General features: G+C 39.8%; 1 long non-coding RNA gene across 1 annotated transcript; it reads right to left on the bottom strand.

Moving 5' to 3' along the window:
• Window positions 1–1,413: 1,413 nt before the first annotated feature.
• On the bottom strand, window positions 1,414–14,796 carry LOC108446372. The gene is made up of 2 exons (XR_001861544.1): window positions 8,264–14,796; window positions 1,414–1,970 (listed from the first exon to the last, which is right to left on the bottom strand). It is a non-coding gene; the product is annotated as an uncharacterized LOC108446372 (long non-coding RNA).
• Window positions 14,797–15,850: the final 1,054 nt, after the last annotated feature.

Below are 15,850 nucleotides of genomic sequence, written 5' to 3'. Positions count from 1 at the left end.
CATCCCTAGTCCTTAAATAGGCAACCATTACTAGTTTTCCTAGTGAAAAAACAAAATGCTTCATAGACCTCCAGTAGAGGATGGTTCACACATGTATTTGAAGCATTTATTTATTTACTTCTAGAAGAATTAGAAGTTTTCAGTTTATTGCTCCTATTGCTCTTACAGAAAATACTGAACCCATGTACATAAATCAAAATATTTTAACAATTAACCTCTTTCATTTTCATTGATTTAAATACATACTGACGGTTATTCTTCTTTTCTGTAAGATGGTGAACTTGAAAGACCTCCCAGGGTAAATTCTGTATATAACCTGATATACAGAAAGCTTAAGAAACTTTTCCTGACATTTACCAAAGTTGAACACTTTTTTCCCTTTTCTCTGATTTTAGTTCCAACAGACAGTGTCAGAATACAGAATATGAAGCTTATTGAGCTTCTCAGATTAGTGCAGCAGAAACTGCTTCTAATCCTCCGTCATCATCAAATTGACTAGTCTGACATTGTCGGTGCTGAGCGCTGCATGTACCAGCAAACACTGGAGGCTGAAAAAATATTCCATTCTAATCTAAAAGAAATTTATCCAGTACTGCATAGACCTTGCCTGTATCTCCTCAGAGAAGATACAAAGAAAAGGAAATAATCTAAAAATCTATATTTGATTGAAAAAGTGATGTTTGGAAAATGTTCTGATGCACTATCCATTTCTGAACTAATATTTTATATTATAAGGCTAGCATAAATATTTTATACTATAGTTCAGCAAAATACGTATTTGTTAAACAGGAAGTATTCGCATATTCAAAGAACATGGGTCCAAGCCAGGATTTTGAATCCAAACAGATGGCAGGTAACAAAGGCTAGTTGAGACAAGGCTGTTGATGGCAAAACCCAAATGCTTTACTGGCAGGGTGATGCATTATAAAATTTCCAAGCTTATGCTGAGTTTATATTACAAACTAAGAGATTCCTCCTATCAACCTCCACTTAAGCCGCCAAATTCTCCTCCAAGGAGCTACCCATTGCAGTGCATTATTTTATCAATCCTAATGCTAATTTGCAAAAGAACAAAGTACCAAAACCCAAATGAAAATACCACATACCTGAAAAGCCTTTTAAAGTAAAGATTTCACCATCTGTTCTACCAGACAACACCCACCTACATTCCCCATGTTGAATACAGTCACCTTTTAAGAAGTTCCTAGAAAACCTAAGCATTGTTGATTTAGGACTTCCAGGATTTAAACTAAGCCCTGACTAACAAAACATTTTTTTCAGAAAAGAGGTGCTCTTCTTTTCTGAAGAAAGTCAAAATATCCATCAGAAGATGAACCTTCATATCCTTTTTCTAGATGCTCTACTGTCATGAGAGAATTTAGGAGGAAGCTGCAAGAACAGAATCACACCAACCAGAGACATAGATTTTATTTTCAAAATAATCCAGCCAATAACAGATAATCAGTGGTTGTATCTTTACATTAGTAATGACAAGAGGGGGTTAACTTAACAGTTGTGTTATGAAATTACTCACAGAATAAAAAGAGAAAGCTGTCATTGACACTTTTTACATATGTTTCATGTTAGTTTTTGAGGCATTACATGTTTCAGACATGGCAGCAAATTAGGCTGTAGACTTGTCTAGTAACACTTCAACAAGATGACTTGAAAAGTAGAAACATTAATAATAATTTCTCATTGCTTTGATGTCTTTCTGTAAATTTTGGAAAAGGTGGGAATGAACTTCACGGCAGGATTTAGAAACCAATGTAGACTGCAAAATTCATGAGAGAGTGACTCTGTCACCTCTGATCTCTCCTTCAGATTAAGTGGTTAGTGGTTGGCTACTGATGGCTAGTGATGGCTACTGATGATCCAATCCAGGAAGTCATCTGAAATGGGCTGCTTCTCCAAAGTTGCTGGAAGAAGTCTCATCACAAATGCAACGCAAGCTTCTACTCTCCAGGGAACTGAAGTTGAAAAGAAGAGGAGATTATGCTAGTTCTGAGCGAAGAATCCTGTTTCATGTATCTTTGCAATTCTACAGTCCTTTTAGGGCAGGAAATATGGGGGTTTTTTCTTAGTTTGGGGTTTTTTTCTTCGTTTGGGGTTTTGGAGATGAAAAATCTTAGTGAACAAATGGCCTGATGAATACCAAGTACACTGCAGCACATGACCATGCTCTGAGTAAGCCAAATGTGCTTTCTAAATGGAGGAATCTAGGAATATAGGAGATGCAGATTATAACTTCCCTGGAGTCACTAGGTGATTTTCAGTAGGCAGAAACCACTGCTGAAATATTCACTCACAAACAGCAAAACAAAATGACAAGCGAAAAAACAAATGAAAGTCAGGACCTTCTCTCCAGCAAATACTAGATTTTGCGAGACTCACCTGAATACTATTCTCCAAAAGGAGTTTTCTCACTGAAAGAGTTAATAGCAGCAAAAATTACAAATAAAGCAAAGAACAATTATGTTCTAAATCCATCCCTGGTGTCATCTCAAACAGGTAAAAAATTTCACTGATTCTTTTATCAAATCTGTTTCATGCTGAAAAACACTGATATTTCATAGTTTGAAGATTATGCACATAGTTTGCTTTGGAAGTTGCATAACCTCTTATTGAGGTGTATGAAGATTTTCCAGTAACAAAATCTGTACTGCACAGAAGTGGCATTAGCAACCAGAATCAGTAAAGACAAAAACTGGATCTTATGAACTGAAAAATTCACATATATACACAGACTCACATTCCATAGGAGAGGAGGAAATCTGCAGACAATGTATATAAACAAAATATTAAACTGTCATATTACCATGCCTGAGACTAAGCAGATATGATTTTTTTTTTTCTCTGCTACAATGGCATTATAAACTGTGCAAAAAAGATCTCAAGGACTCTAAACACAGTCACACACGCCAAGGTACTAGACAAATAAAAAACATTAGTTGCAATATCATCTATGGCAGTAGCAGGTCTTGACTTTGTACCATGGCAAAAAGGTATATCTTGACAGATAAAACTGTCAGGGGTAAAAAATTAATATATGTTTAATTAGAATTAGTACCTTGATGTGAGATTCCACTTCTCATCCATACTAAAAGGATGTTTAAAATTTATATTTTAAAGATGAAACATCATTCACTAGTACCATCAGTTAGCTGTTAAGATGGCAGTGTAGAGGAGGGGTTCAGGGACCAGCAAGTTCAAAGCCTGACCTTCCATGGCTGGATGTTCTGGTCATGTCCAGTGCATTTTTTAAACAGTTTCCATTTCATATATCTCCTGTGTTTAAACAGCAGGGCACTCTGGAGCCAAGTGAGGCATTTCCCAAGAGTCCTTTGGTGGGGACAGAGCAGAAATTAAAACAATTTTGTTTTGAAGTGAAAGCCCAAAAGGAGTTTGCTGAGCCTTTCTGTTTCTCTTTAGATATTTATGTCCCTCTTTGCGAGGAGACTGCATGCAAACAAAAATGCATGTCTTCACACTGTGGCAAACAAGCTAATTTGACATTGGTTATTCTTATGAGCATACCAAGGAATATCACCAAGTAGCATCAGAATATAGTCTTTAATCACATGGGGTGTGTTCCCTAAGAAAAGAGAAACTCATAGACTTCAAATAATATTTACATCTGACCTCCTGCATAGTAGAAACCATAAATGTCATCCAGCAGCTCCCGCATCAACATCATAGTTTCTGTTCCAGTTGCAACCTTTGCTTTATGAATGCTTTTTCATCTTGATTTAGAGATCTCTTGAGTAATGTCAGAATGCATGGTAATAGGGACTTAATCAGGACTGAACAGTCAGCAACTACTCACTTCTGGCTCAGGAAGAGCCAAAGTAATATGTCCATGATCTCAAGCAGTACATCTTAACACAGTCAAAAAAGGAAAGACTACGCAGTCTTTATCTGGTACAGTGACATCTGTTCTCTGACTGACTTTAAAGAGCACCATACACAGAAAAACCCTGAAATCCAGTACACAACATCTTTTTTTGGCAAGGAATAGAAAATCAGCTTTTCCAACTATGGTGTTTCAAATTTCTGCCTCTCCTTTGAACAAACACAGCAGAAAGCCCACCACAGTTAACACTAACTTAAACTTCTTGGTCTTCCACTGTGCCTTGGATTTTATAAAACTATTTATAATAAAATTAATTGCCATTTCAGCATAGATATTTAAAACAATACGGGGGCTATGCCATCCTTCTCCCTGACTCACAGCAATGGGAGAACTAACATACTGTATTTAATATAGAGTGCCCATATTTTAAGCAGGCTTCAAGATACATTCCATTGAAGGTCAATACACTGTTAGTGAAAAGACAATTTTAATATGGGAGATAAAATATCTTGATCAACCAGTCCCCTAAATAACCTTTAACCACTGAAATTCCTTCAAGATATTATGTAGTTTAGGGGCTAATTAATACTTTTAAAATGCCAGGACACTTACAGACCAAAAGATGCCATATACAGATGGCTACTCCAGTATATATGAAATTTTTGTCTATACTTTGGACGTGAGCTATTGAAGAAAAGGGTGGTAGAACAACTACTTAAATGAGTCCTTCCTCTTCTATAAGGCTGACTGAAAACAGGCAAGATAAAATAACTTTAGGAAGAATTGCTTTGAAAAGATCCACAATATTACTGATGTGTCACGTGAGTTACAGCCCAATATAGCAAAAGTGGCATTTCCATTACAAGATGCTGTTTTCAAATACTTGTAGTTTTCATAGAAGGAGGTAGAAAATATGGCTGAAAATTCAATACATGTTTACAATTTGCATGCATGTTTTTAAGACTTCTCTGTATTTCCTGGTCTAAGAACATCTTATACGCATTAGTCTCTAGTTTAAAATTCCATAAATGTGGTTCAAAAGGCTGTAAACACACTAAGTCATATTACATTCCAGGAATGTGAGACTATTGTTCAAATGACAGTTGGAAATAGTATCTACTTCCTTTCATCCAACTATATATTATAGTCTCCCTAAGTGTCCTTCCTGAGAAGACAGAAGAATTTTTCCTTCTGAAAACAGACAAAATCCATGTTGCCATGTTTTCACTGAGTTTTCCTGAAACAGCTTTTGAACTGGGACCATAAGCAAGGCTTTTATAGCAAAGTGAGGAAAAATTTGCCTAGGTCTGACTTTAATTGAATGATTCCCCAGCTGTCTAAATCCTTCTGACACGAAGAACTGTCCATATGACAGAGGCACAAGCAGAATTGGTTTTTTCACACTTTTAGAAAGATGCAGTGGATATATTGGGTTTACATGGGAAAATTAGTAGTGGGGGTGCTACAGGTGTGCCTTCTGTGACAAGATGCCAATAGCTTCCACCGTGTCAGACAGAGATAGTTCTCTCCTGAAGCAGAGGAAGAGAAGGAAGGAGTGAGATAATATGGAGTGAGCTGACCAAAGCCCTAATTCCCTATTCCCTTGTGCCACTTGGAGAGGAGGTAGAGAATTTGGGACTGAAGTCGAGTTCATGAAAAAGGGAGGGGTGCAGGAAAGCCTTTGAAGATTCATTTTCATTTCTCTTTATCCTACTCTAACTTTTCACTGGCAATTAATTAAACTAATTTTCCCAAGCTGAGTCTGTCTTGCCTATGACAGTCATTGTTGAGTGATCCTGCCCTGACCTTCTCTTGACACAAGCCTTTTGTCATATATTCTCTCCCATGTCCAAGCACTCTGCAGCACTCATAAAGGATAAGAACAGGTAGGCTATAGCAAGCATCTTCCAGTGTATTAATTCAGGGTTAGACACAAAACTGCCTACACGAGACAGTAAATGGAAAGCATCTGTACCTTGTGCTGCATCTCCCTGTCACTGTGAAGCTCTATACCTACTATCACCACTAAAGGTAACGTTAATCTGTTAATCTGTTAATTTGTGTAAATTAAAAGTGTACAGTAGAGAGCTGGCTGTGAGTAATTATTATGCTATAAATCCCTGTCTTTCACAATTTGTTTTACTCAAAGTTCTGTAAAGGGGATTTAAATACGTACATAAACACTTCGGTCTATATTTCCCAGCCAAATATTGGCAAGCCTCAATATACCTTTAGCAACATCCCACAGCCGTGGGTGATAGAATACCAGTATAAACATTTCACATCTGAATTACATACATGTAGTAAAAGTGAAGCTCATTCATTTAGGCCATTTAAGAGAAGTTAAGCACAACTCTCTATGTTCATCTCTGTGCTAGAAGTGTCTTCTCGACATATACAGCGTAAAAAATTAGAATTTTCACTTCTTCTACAACTCATCCAGTCTATTTTAATTAATGCTCTAAGTGACACGAGCCCTGAAGAAAAGGTTTCAAACAGAAATTCAGAGGGGGAAAGAGAATGCAAGAGCCACGCTGTATTTATAACAGTACATTCACGAATATCACTAAGTAGGTCAGCGACCCTTTTGCACGGCAATCTAAAAATACACATGTGCTCACAAACCTGAGCAAATATGGACACAGCTAATGTTACTGCTTCTTCCTTTACTCCAGCATTTGTCAGCACAGTAGTCCAGAAGCTCTGGCCATGACAAAAGCAATTCCAAATTTCTCAGATTTCTCTCTCTAGCAATAAAACAGAGATTTACGTGGTTAAACCTACAGAAGAAAAAGAAATAAAATCATCCCAGATGACTAAATCACAGTTTCTAGTGAGTAGCTTAGTAACTGAACTCTTTATCCCCTGAAGGACTACTCAAAACATTTGTTTTCATTTTCTTGACATCCTGTCAGTGGTAACATAACTGGGGGTGCTGCTCTGCTTGTTATTTTCTGGGGTGAAAATTATTGTCTTTGCTGAGGAATCTTAAGAGGTAATGAATAATAAAAGTTAGAGGAATATACCCAGCCATGTGATCTCCCAGGAAAGAACACTTGCTCTTGAGTACACTTGCAAACCACAGAAGGCAGTGAAAAATCTCAGGAGCTAGGCCACTAATGTAGGTGGAACTATGACGTTCTCACTATGGTCCCTAAAAAAAAGATTAATTTTATGAAATTTTAGCACTTTTTTGAGGCTGATCCTTTAAGAATTGGCGCTTTTCTTTGTGCACAAAGTAGCTGCTCAACTGTTAATAGCTTGCTACTTCTGTGCTTTCATTGTCCTTGTATTGCCAAGGGTGTGGCAGTCATTGTGATGATATTAAAGACTTCAGGAAAAAGCAGGAATATCTGGGATGTTGGCAGTGCAGTGCATTAAAACATTACGACACCTAGACCCTCAATTCAGGCCCAACGAGCTAGAATTTTTGGCTTAGGAAACAAGTGAACACAGGTTAAATGATCTCATTCTAGCCTCTAGTGAACATTAATCCACATCACAGAACCATCACGCAATTTGTCAGAGTAGTTATATTTTCTTCAAAACATAATCTAAGACTAGTGAGTTCTGAGCATGGTGCTGCACAGAAATTGCTGTTTCTTTTCATAAAGAGTTTGCATGATGTTTGACATTGACATCTGTTGGGGTTTGACGCTGGCTAAGCACCAGGCACCCACGAAAACCCATTCACTCATTTTCCTCTGCTAAAGCTAAGCAGAGGAAGGGACATTAAAACGAAAACTTCAGGAGTTAAGGATTAGGGGAAAAACATTTTAAGGGCAAAACAGGCTCAAAAACTTAAACAGTATAAAGAAAATTTATTATTAAAAGAATTAAAAATAAAAAGTGTAATGAGAATTAAAATAAACCTTTAGAACACTTATTTTCTTCCCAGCCCCTCCCTCTTTCCCACCAAGAGCACAAGGGGACAAAACACAGGGTTTTGGTCAGTCTTTCACTTTGTAAGAATCTTTCTTCAGTTCATTCAGGGAAAGGAGTTCCTTCTACGGTTGTGCCGTGGGGTCCTTCCCACAGGAGACAGTTCTCTATGATTTTCTCTAGCATGGTTCTAATTTTCACGAACAGCCCGCCAGACCTGCTGTAACATGAGTCCCTTTCACAGGCCAAGCAGTCTTCCCACAACTGCCTAGTGTGGGTCATTTTAGTTCATGGGGTTTAGTCTTTTAAAGATAAGCTTTTCTAGTTTGGAAAGGAAGGCTCTCTTCTTCTCTCTCTAAAGGCAAGGGTCATCTCTCTTTGTTTGAGTTCCTCACTTAGATTATAGCTTTTCAGTATACACACACTCCAGCGAGAGCACTCTTCTTCACAGGCTGCATGTGGATGTCTGCATCCCCCTATGCACCTAATGAATTACAGGGAAATACTTTGTTTTATTATAGTCCTCACCACAGCTTGTAGAAAAATCTCAGCTCCCACTCGTGAAGCACCTCCTCCCTCTGCTTCTTTTCATGCCGCCATGTTGGTTCTCCTTACATGTCCTCACTTCTTCCCTTTTCTCTGGTTTGGAAGAAAAATATTGTCCATAAGTATTCTTGTTCTCAAGTTCTATCAATTGAAGACTTCTTACAGAGCTTTGCTGCAGCAAAATGTTGATCTTGTCTGCTCCGTGTTGGGGAATTGTTTGCCGTGTTTTCGTTGCTGGCCACATGGTCTCTGCCGGCACCGCACAGGCAGCCCCAGCTGCATGGTCCCGGCCTCGGGAGGGCCCCAGCTGTGCAGCCCCTGGCAGCTCCGTCCAGCCTCACCACCCCTCAGGAGAAGAAACTGAGCTTCCCACAGTTTTGCCTGTCTTAAATATGTCATGACAGAGGCGTTACCAACTTGTCTAATTGGGCTAGTAACCTGCCCATCATCAGAGCCTTCAGCGATTGGCTCTGTGCCAGACATAGAAGCTTCAAGCAGCTTTTCTCCCATTCCCACCAAAAACCAGGCTGTGTTAAACTGACACAACATCTTCTGTTCCAGGCATTGTTTCTAGATACTAATTTTCATTCATACTTGCCTGTAAAAGTGGTAAGAGAATTCTAAAGGGGATTAACATGAAACTTATGTACATTAACAGCAAACCAGAACTGCTTCTAACAAGGGCAGAGGTGCAGTCTATTGCACCTTAATATTAGAGCTGCAGTCTCCCAGAGATGTTATTTGAATCTCATAATCCTCATAGAAAAAGATTTCTAATCTGGTTCCTCCTTACTCCCATGGGATGGTAAGTTACTGCTAACCTAACAGTGCACAGTTCCCCACTTATGCGTTCAGTAGTAGCTTTACTGCAAAGATCAATAGAAAAGCGGCTGCACAGAGTGCATTTACCGGTCCACCTTCTAGCCCCTATTCTGGTAAGGGAACAACTGAGTGAAGATCCCAGCGTCCTCCAAAGTGACAAGACCAAATACCTTCTCAAAGATGAAAGGTGGCTGTCACACACATTATATCCTTGAAATGACAGAACAGCCCAAACAAGAATTTAACCATTTCCTTCTATGTAGTTCTTACTTATGAGTTGAAGGACTGGGAAAAATTAGCACCTTATTCTGTAAATTTCTAAAAGCAACCCTTTTTATAGAAAAAAGTACTAATGGGGGGAAATTAAGTCTGGGATTTATGAGAGCTCATTATGCAACAGCTCTAAGAGTACTCCATCTACTTGTCCTCTAGTATATCAACACAGTTCAGGAGTTGCACATTATTGTTATAACCTCAAAAGAAGGAATCTGATGAGCTTTCCAACAGCACAGTTGTAATTGGATTGCTTTTAATATCAAGAATTTACAAAATATTACATGTGCCACATGCAGAGGCAGTTAGAAACCCAATTATGTAAAGTCCCAGTAAACTGACACTAAGCCAGTCTACAGTATACAACCTTGTCAGAGACACAGCAGTGGCCCCTGAGGTTGGAAGAGGTCTGGAAAGCCCAGGAATGGTTGGCACTAGGAGCCCAAGGACCTTCCTATCACACATGTTATGACATACAGCTATGTAACAACCTAAAGAGATCGCACAGGCAGAGCTGCTTTAAAAGAGAATAGATACAATAGGAAGAGTCAGTGATGCAATTGCGACACCTCAGAAAAAAAAATAAGTGGAGCTAATTACTCTAGCACCCTGTATTGTGTGGCTGCTTTCCTAACTACTGCCTTTACAATGTTGAAGTTAAATTGTATTTAGTAGTTGGTTTCATGTGTAGCTAATTTTGCCTAGGAAGTCTGGCTACCTACCTTTTTGGACTGGCTGTTAAATACTAATACCACAGGGTCCATCCATATGGCCACCTGAGCTGAAGGAAGCATTGTATCTGGAGACGTGCTGTATGTGTAGCATTGCAAATACTTGCAGCTTTTGGAAACAGTGGAACTTAACCAATGTACATAGTCGTTGTAGTCTGATGGGAGAATGTTTTCAGAGTTTGCCCTAGATACCAGGAGGTCTGGTGGAAAAGCTCCATTCCAGAGAAGGATGGGGAACATGGGGTCAGCTCTTAGAAAGGCACTTGAATGTCAGGCTTGAAACTATGGAGATGATGACTGTTGCAGAAAAAAGAAAGTAGAGGCAGTCCTGCCAAACAGAGAAAGCATAACTACATCGTGAGGAGCCAATTTAATCTTGGTTTCTGTCTCAAATACTGGTTGTCAGAGGCATGCGAGGGAGGGGGTGCACACGTGCCATGTCCAGGAGGCAGCTAGGAGAAGATGGAGGAAAGCCTTGTGTCTTGGGAGACTTTGACCGGCAACCACTTCGCATCTCACATGGGACAGGCAGTCAGCAGGGAAACACCGAAGACACTGCACCCCAGAGAGGCTCTCCAATTGGATGGCAAAAGGTCTCTACCAATGGACTGCAGTGGGACATTGCACAGGGCCAATGGTGTCCTGTCAGCAGGCTGGCTTTGGGAGGAGCCAGGGGCCATAAAAATAGCTGCAACACAAGCTCTGGGGACTTTTTGGCTTTGGCTTTTTGAGTTTTGTGATTTTGGGCCTTTCTTGAGTCAGGGCTTTTTGAGTCTCGTGGTTTTGCTTTGGCTCCAGTCTACTGAGGTCTGCTTCTTGCCCTGGCCCTAGCCTGTTTCTTGTCCTTTTTGCCCTGGCTCTAGTGTGCTTTTTGGCTCTTCTTCCCTTGCTGACCCTTGCTCACCCTCGCCCACTCCTCACTTGCCCTCTTGTTGGGCACTTTGTGGCACACCAGCTGACCTCCAAGCTTCATTTGTAGCCTGTGTCCTGCCCTACCCCCTCACCCGTCCCAGTCGCCACCTGTCCTGCCTCCCTGTGTCCGTGACCGCCACCCTGCCGCTTTGTCCCCGCATCCCTGCCTGAGCCACCTGCGTCCAACCCTGCCTGCCTCTGATCCAGCCCGTTGCCACGATCCTCATTGCGACCCTGTCCAGGGTCCCACACCTCCTGCCCAATCCCCCCTCACCTCGTGTCCAGCTGCCCGTCATGGCAGGAGCTCTGCCTATGGGGCCGCGCCTCTCTCAGTGCATACGCCCCACCTCATGGACGTCGACGGCACTCCCCGACCCTCTGGTGGTAATGCCCGCTTCTTCTCTATGTCTCCCCTCTCTCTCTCCCCCCCCATCCTTTTTCATTTTCCTTCCTCCTTTTCTGTCTTCGCTAGCCCTCTCTAGTAGGGCAACTCCCTTCTGGTTTTTCGTTACCAGTAAATGGTTCTCAGATAAAATGTTAGTCTCAGTTGACTTAATTTCGTTCTAGACCATCTATCTTTAAAAGAACTCCTTGCAGTTCCCCACAGTGAAATGCAGCATACATAAACATCAGTTCAAAACAAGTATTTAAATCAAAACTTGTATATCCGGAGTAGAATAAGGACAGCTAGAGGCGCCCATGCGACTAGTTACTGGGTGGCATATTTCATGGTTGTCTGTAAAGTTCCTAGGATCATAAATCTTAAACATTCAGGACTTCACCCAAAAACTTCCGTATTAGTGAATTTGTGGGATGATGGACAACTAAGCTGTGCAAAACAAGGTAGCATAATCAACAACCTGAAGAGTAAAAATGCTGCCAAACTCCTGAAAAGAATTAGAAGCAGCAAACTGACTCCAAATTGAATTAGGTTCATTCAGGAATTTATAAGTAGTATTGTTAAAAATAGGAATGTGACTGTGGAAAAGAGTGGAAACTCAATGATACCATCCGTTAAACCTTAGTAAGAACCTCCTGAGGAATAAAATCTGATGTTTCAATTCAAATGTGCCTTTACTTCCATTATTTAGCCATGGCCAGAGAAAAGAATGAACACAAAGTAAAGCACAGCAAATCAGATCTTTTAAAGCTTTATATAAGGTAAGCCTTATGACTTAGCCAGTGCTTGAGCAAAGCTGTTAAGTGTTAATGCATATAATCTATCTAGCCAGCTAACTAGTTTAATCCATCACAGAGTGTGTGAAAACATAAAAGCAACCCAGCTGTGACAAGTTAATAGTAGGGTGAGGCAGTAAAATGGTAACAAAAACACACTTTGATTAATGATTCTGAATTGTCCAGCTCTGGTGTATAGATGGCTTTTGTCTAGGTTTATTTAGTGGCCAATCAATGCAAAATAGATCTGGTGATTTAAAGCATTACACCAGATCAGAAATGTTGCCCCACAATGACAAAAACTGGGGAAAACACATTTTCATAGGAAGTAAAAGTAATAATTCATGTAACTAGACCTGCTTTAAAACACACCAAACTGAGGGGTTATTCCAGTAATACCTTCAGTGGAAGACATGCTAATAATTTGAATGAGTAAGAACCATTCCATACTATTAGTCAAAGAGGCAAGGAAAACTTTCTTTGACCTTTAAAATGTGTGAGGTTTTCCTTCCTTGTATCTCAGTTTCCATTTCACAATCCTACATGAGCAGTTTCCAAATAGGGTCAGTAAAAAAAAAACCTATAAAATGTCAGATGAAAGCTTCCTTTCTTGGCATCTCTTAAATCTGTGCTGTTTCGGATACCCCACTTAAGTTTAAAATAAGCACACAAACTCTGGGAGACACCAGAGCACTGAACAGTCATCATTCCTACTCTTTCAGTCCACAGAGTCTTTGCTGTTGAAAACACTATTGAATACACACGCAAAACGGTCACTTTGACCTCAGGATATGGGAGGCTTGAGAAAGTACCTCTCAATCTGAGGAATTCAGGCATCTGTTATATCCTAAGGGAACACTGCAAGCACCAAGCTGTGTCTCTTCTAGGCATTTTTCTTCCCAAATAGGTGTCCTACCACCCTGCAAAATACCTGTAATAAGGTAAAGATTATTCCTAAGTATGCTTCCTGTGGGAACTGTTTGGCAATTGAGCTTGTAACAATGAAAAGGGCAATGAAAGAAGATAAAAAACTATCTATAAGGCCTTTCACATTTGTTGAGCAGTAAGAATGACCAAGAGAAAATATTCTACATACCTGTAGAGTGGAAATAAAAGCTAGAACCAAGCATGCAGAAAGTGAAAAAAAATCTCTGTTTTCTTCACAGCAAGTAGTTACATGGATTTTGCTGCTGTATGACAACATGCTGTATGACAACATACTGCATGACTTGGGCAAAACACTTTTTTAGCCTGGAAGATCAGACTAACAAGAGTCCATCTCTCTCACTTGTGCACAATGCCCTATATAGCAGGCTTTCCGTTTGAGGTGTTTGATAATGCTAACCCTTCTGACCTGCACAGCTGGTCATTGTATGGACTTCCACGAGCAGGGTGCAGGGGAAAGTGAAAGTGATGAATGCATCTTGCCAACAAGGAGCAGAGTTTTCTGGAAAGAACACAACATCCCATTTCCTTGAACACTGAAGGAATCACAAAACTGGAGATCGTTGCTTCAATCACAGTTTCAAATATCCTGACCATTCACTGCACAGCACACTTAGCATTCTTTTTGCTGCAACCCCGTGTGTGGTTTCTGTGGTTGCTTAAGTCTTACTACTCATTCTCTCACCCTTCATTGCCACCTTCTCCATTTGCTGTCATACGGACCTCTATCTAAACATGTTTAAATAAGTTGCATTTCACTCTTCACTCCTTAAGTTTTGAATATCTCTCATTCTTTTCTTTGCTGTGAGTTGCAGTGAAGTGTACAGTGACTTCATAAAAGGAACTTAACACTTCATAAGTGATATGAGCAATAATAGTGCTGCACAAAACAGTCCAAAACAAGTCTGTAAAAACAAAAAATGCATCACAGTTCACTTCTGACATCACAAGGTCTAAAACAAATACATTATAATAGTCCTGCTGCAGTGGCCTGTAACAGAAGTTGTAAGTGTATAGACTTGAAACAAGAACTTGTTTCTTAGCCATTGCTAGATAGATGGGTATTTGGGGGTTTGTGATGGTTTTTAGGCAAAATAATAACAAAATTCTGTGTGTAAAAAGTAAAACAACTCAAACTTGGAATATCTGGCAATTTTTTAGGAGAACAGTACCACAGCTTAATTGTCAGCACAGCAACTAGCAACATAGAAAGGCTGTCATGTAAAGTGACGACATGCCTGCAAGTAGCATAGCTGTCCTAAAGAGAACTAAATTGGCCTGCCTGTTTATAGCTACCCATGAGAAACTGCATGCTGTACTAAGTAAAGGCTGGTAGCACGATATTTCCATCTACCACTTTTGAATGGGAAGTATATCTGTCATCTCATCTAGCACAAGTAGACATCTAACTATGTCTGATAATGAACAAGGGACTTGCTGTGTTGGGAACTGATAGTAAATTGGAGCCAACGTTTTCAAAAAGGCTGTGTAAGAGAAGGATATAACCTGTATAGATTTGGCTCTACAGAGAAGAGAAGAAATACTTAGTCACTGACTATTTCTGATAGTTGATAGTTCAAGACCTTTGTTACCTGACATGTATTCTGAGCAGCCACATTCAGAGTTACGTACTGAGACACTCATGTCCGACAATGCCTAAAGGTTAACACTAGCCTACAGCTGCTGCTAATCCTTCAAGCACCTTTTAGAGATAAAAAAGTTCAGTGGGTGAACCTAACCTAGCCAGCTGTCTCCAAAGAAACACTTAGAAAGTCCTGTGAGATGTGTCAGATTACAAGCAGTGATTTGGAGCATCATCTGCGCCAAGTAACTGTAAGTGCTACTGGCAACATCCAATTACATGCTGACAGAAACACAAAACACCACAACCCTGATGTGATAAACCAGCTTGAAAACCCACATCTCCCAACAGAACATGACTGAACATCCTAACAGATGAAAACAGCTAAACGGGTGTGTGGCACAGCTTAGCTGTTACTTTATCTCTCTTTTAAAGGTTGGGTTTCTACTTTGGCTGCTACATGGTGTGGCCAGTCCTCATGGGAAAGGCATGGCTTCTTGGTCCAGGCCTGATACAATTGATGGCCAGTCAGCAGAGAACAATTAGAACAATGATTATGGCAAAGGGAGCATTGTATATGTCTAGCTACAACAGTTCTTCCCAGATTTTGCCTACTAAATAAGAGCATCTTCCTACTGAATGTTCACATGAAGGAAGAGGCCAACATTTAAGATACTAATTCAGTTTCTGATGAAAAATTGCCAGACAGAATATTATATAATGCAAGTAAAATCTCTAAAGAAATTAGTTGGAAGGGACACATGTCCAAGAGAATTTCAACAATTTTAAAAGCAAAGAATTGATTTTGAAAAACATATGTGTATTTTTTGAATAGGAGTGGTTTTTTATAAAATATCTGCTCTCATGACTGCTTTAATTATAAAATTACTTTTAAAATATGGTAATTTAAAAATACAGAGGGTAGGATTGCTTTCTTTCAGACATGAGGTGAAGCATGAGGTGAAGGAATGTTTTGCTACTGATTGTCTATTGAGTGAATGGGAATTAGAGGAAATATGCTAGGACAGGTGCTGCAGTTGCAAATATCATATCTAAAATGTTAAGGAGAAGCCTTCCCTGACCAAAAGAGAGGAAAATTTCCTCAAACTCAGGAAAATGTCTTAAATG

Source organism: Corvus brachyrhynchos, unplaced genomic scaffold (genome assembly GCF_000691975.1).
Source record: "Corvus brachyrhynchos isolate BGI_N302 unplaced genomic scaffold, ASM69197v1 scaffold194, whole genome shotgun sequence".
Classification (NCBI taxonomy): Eukaryota; Metazoa; Chordata; class Aves; order Passeriformes; family Corvidae; genus Corvus; species Corvus brachyrhynchos.
The sequence above is the reverse complement of the archived record's forward strand: the minus strand, read 5'-3'. Positions and strand labels throughout refer to the sequence as shown.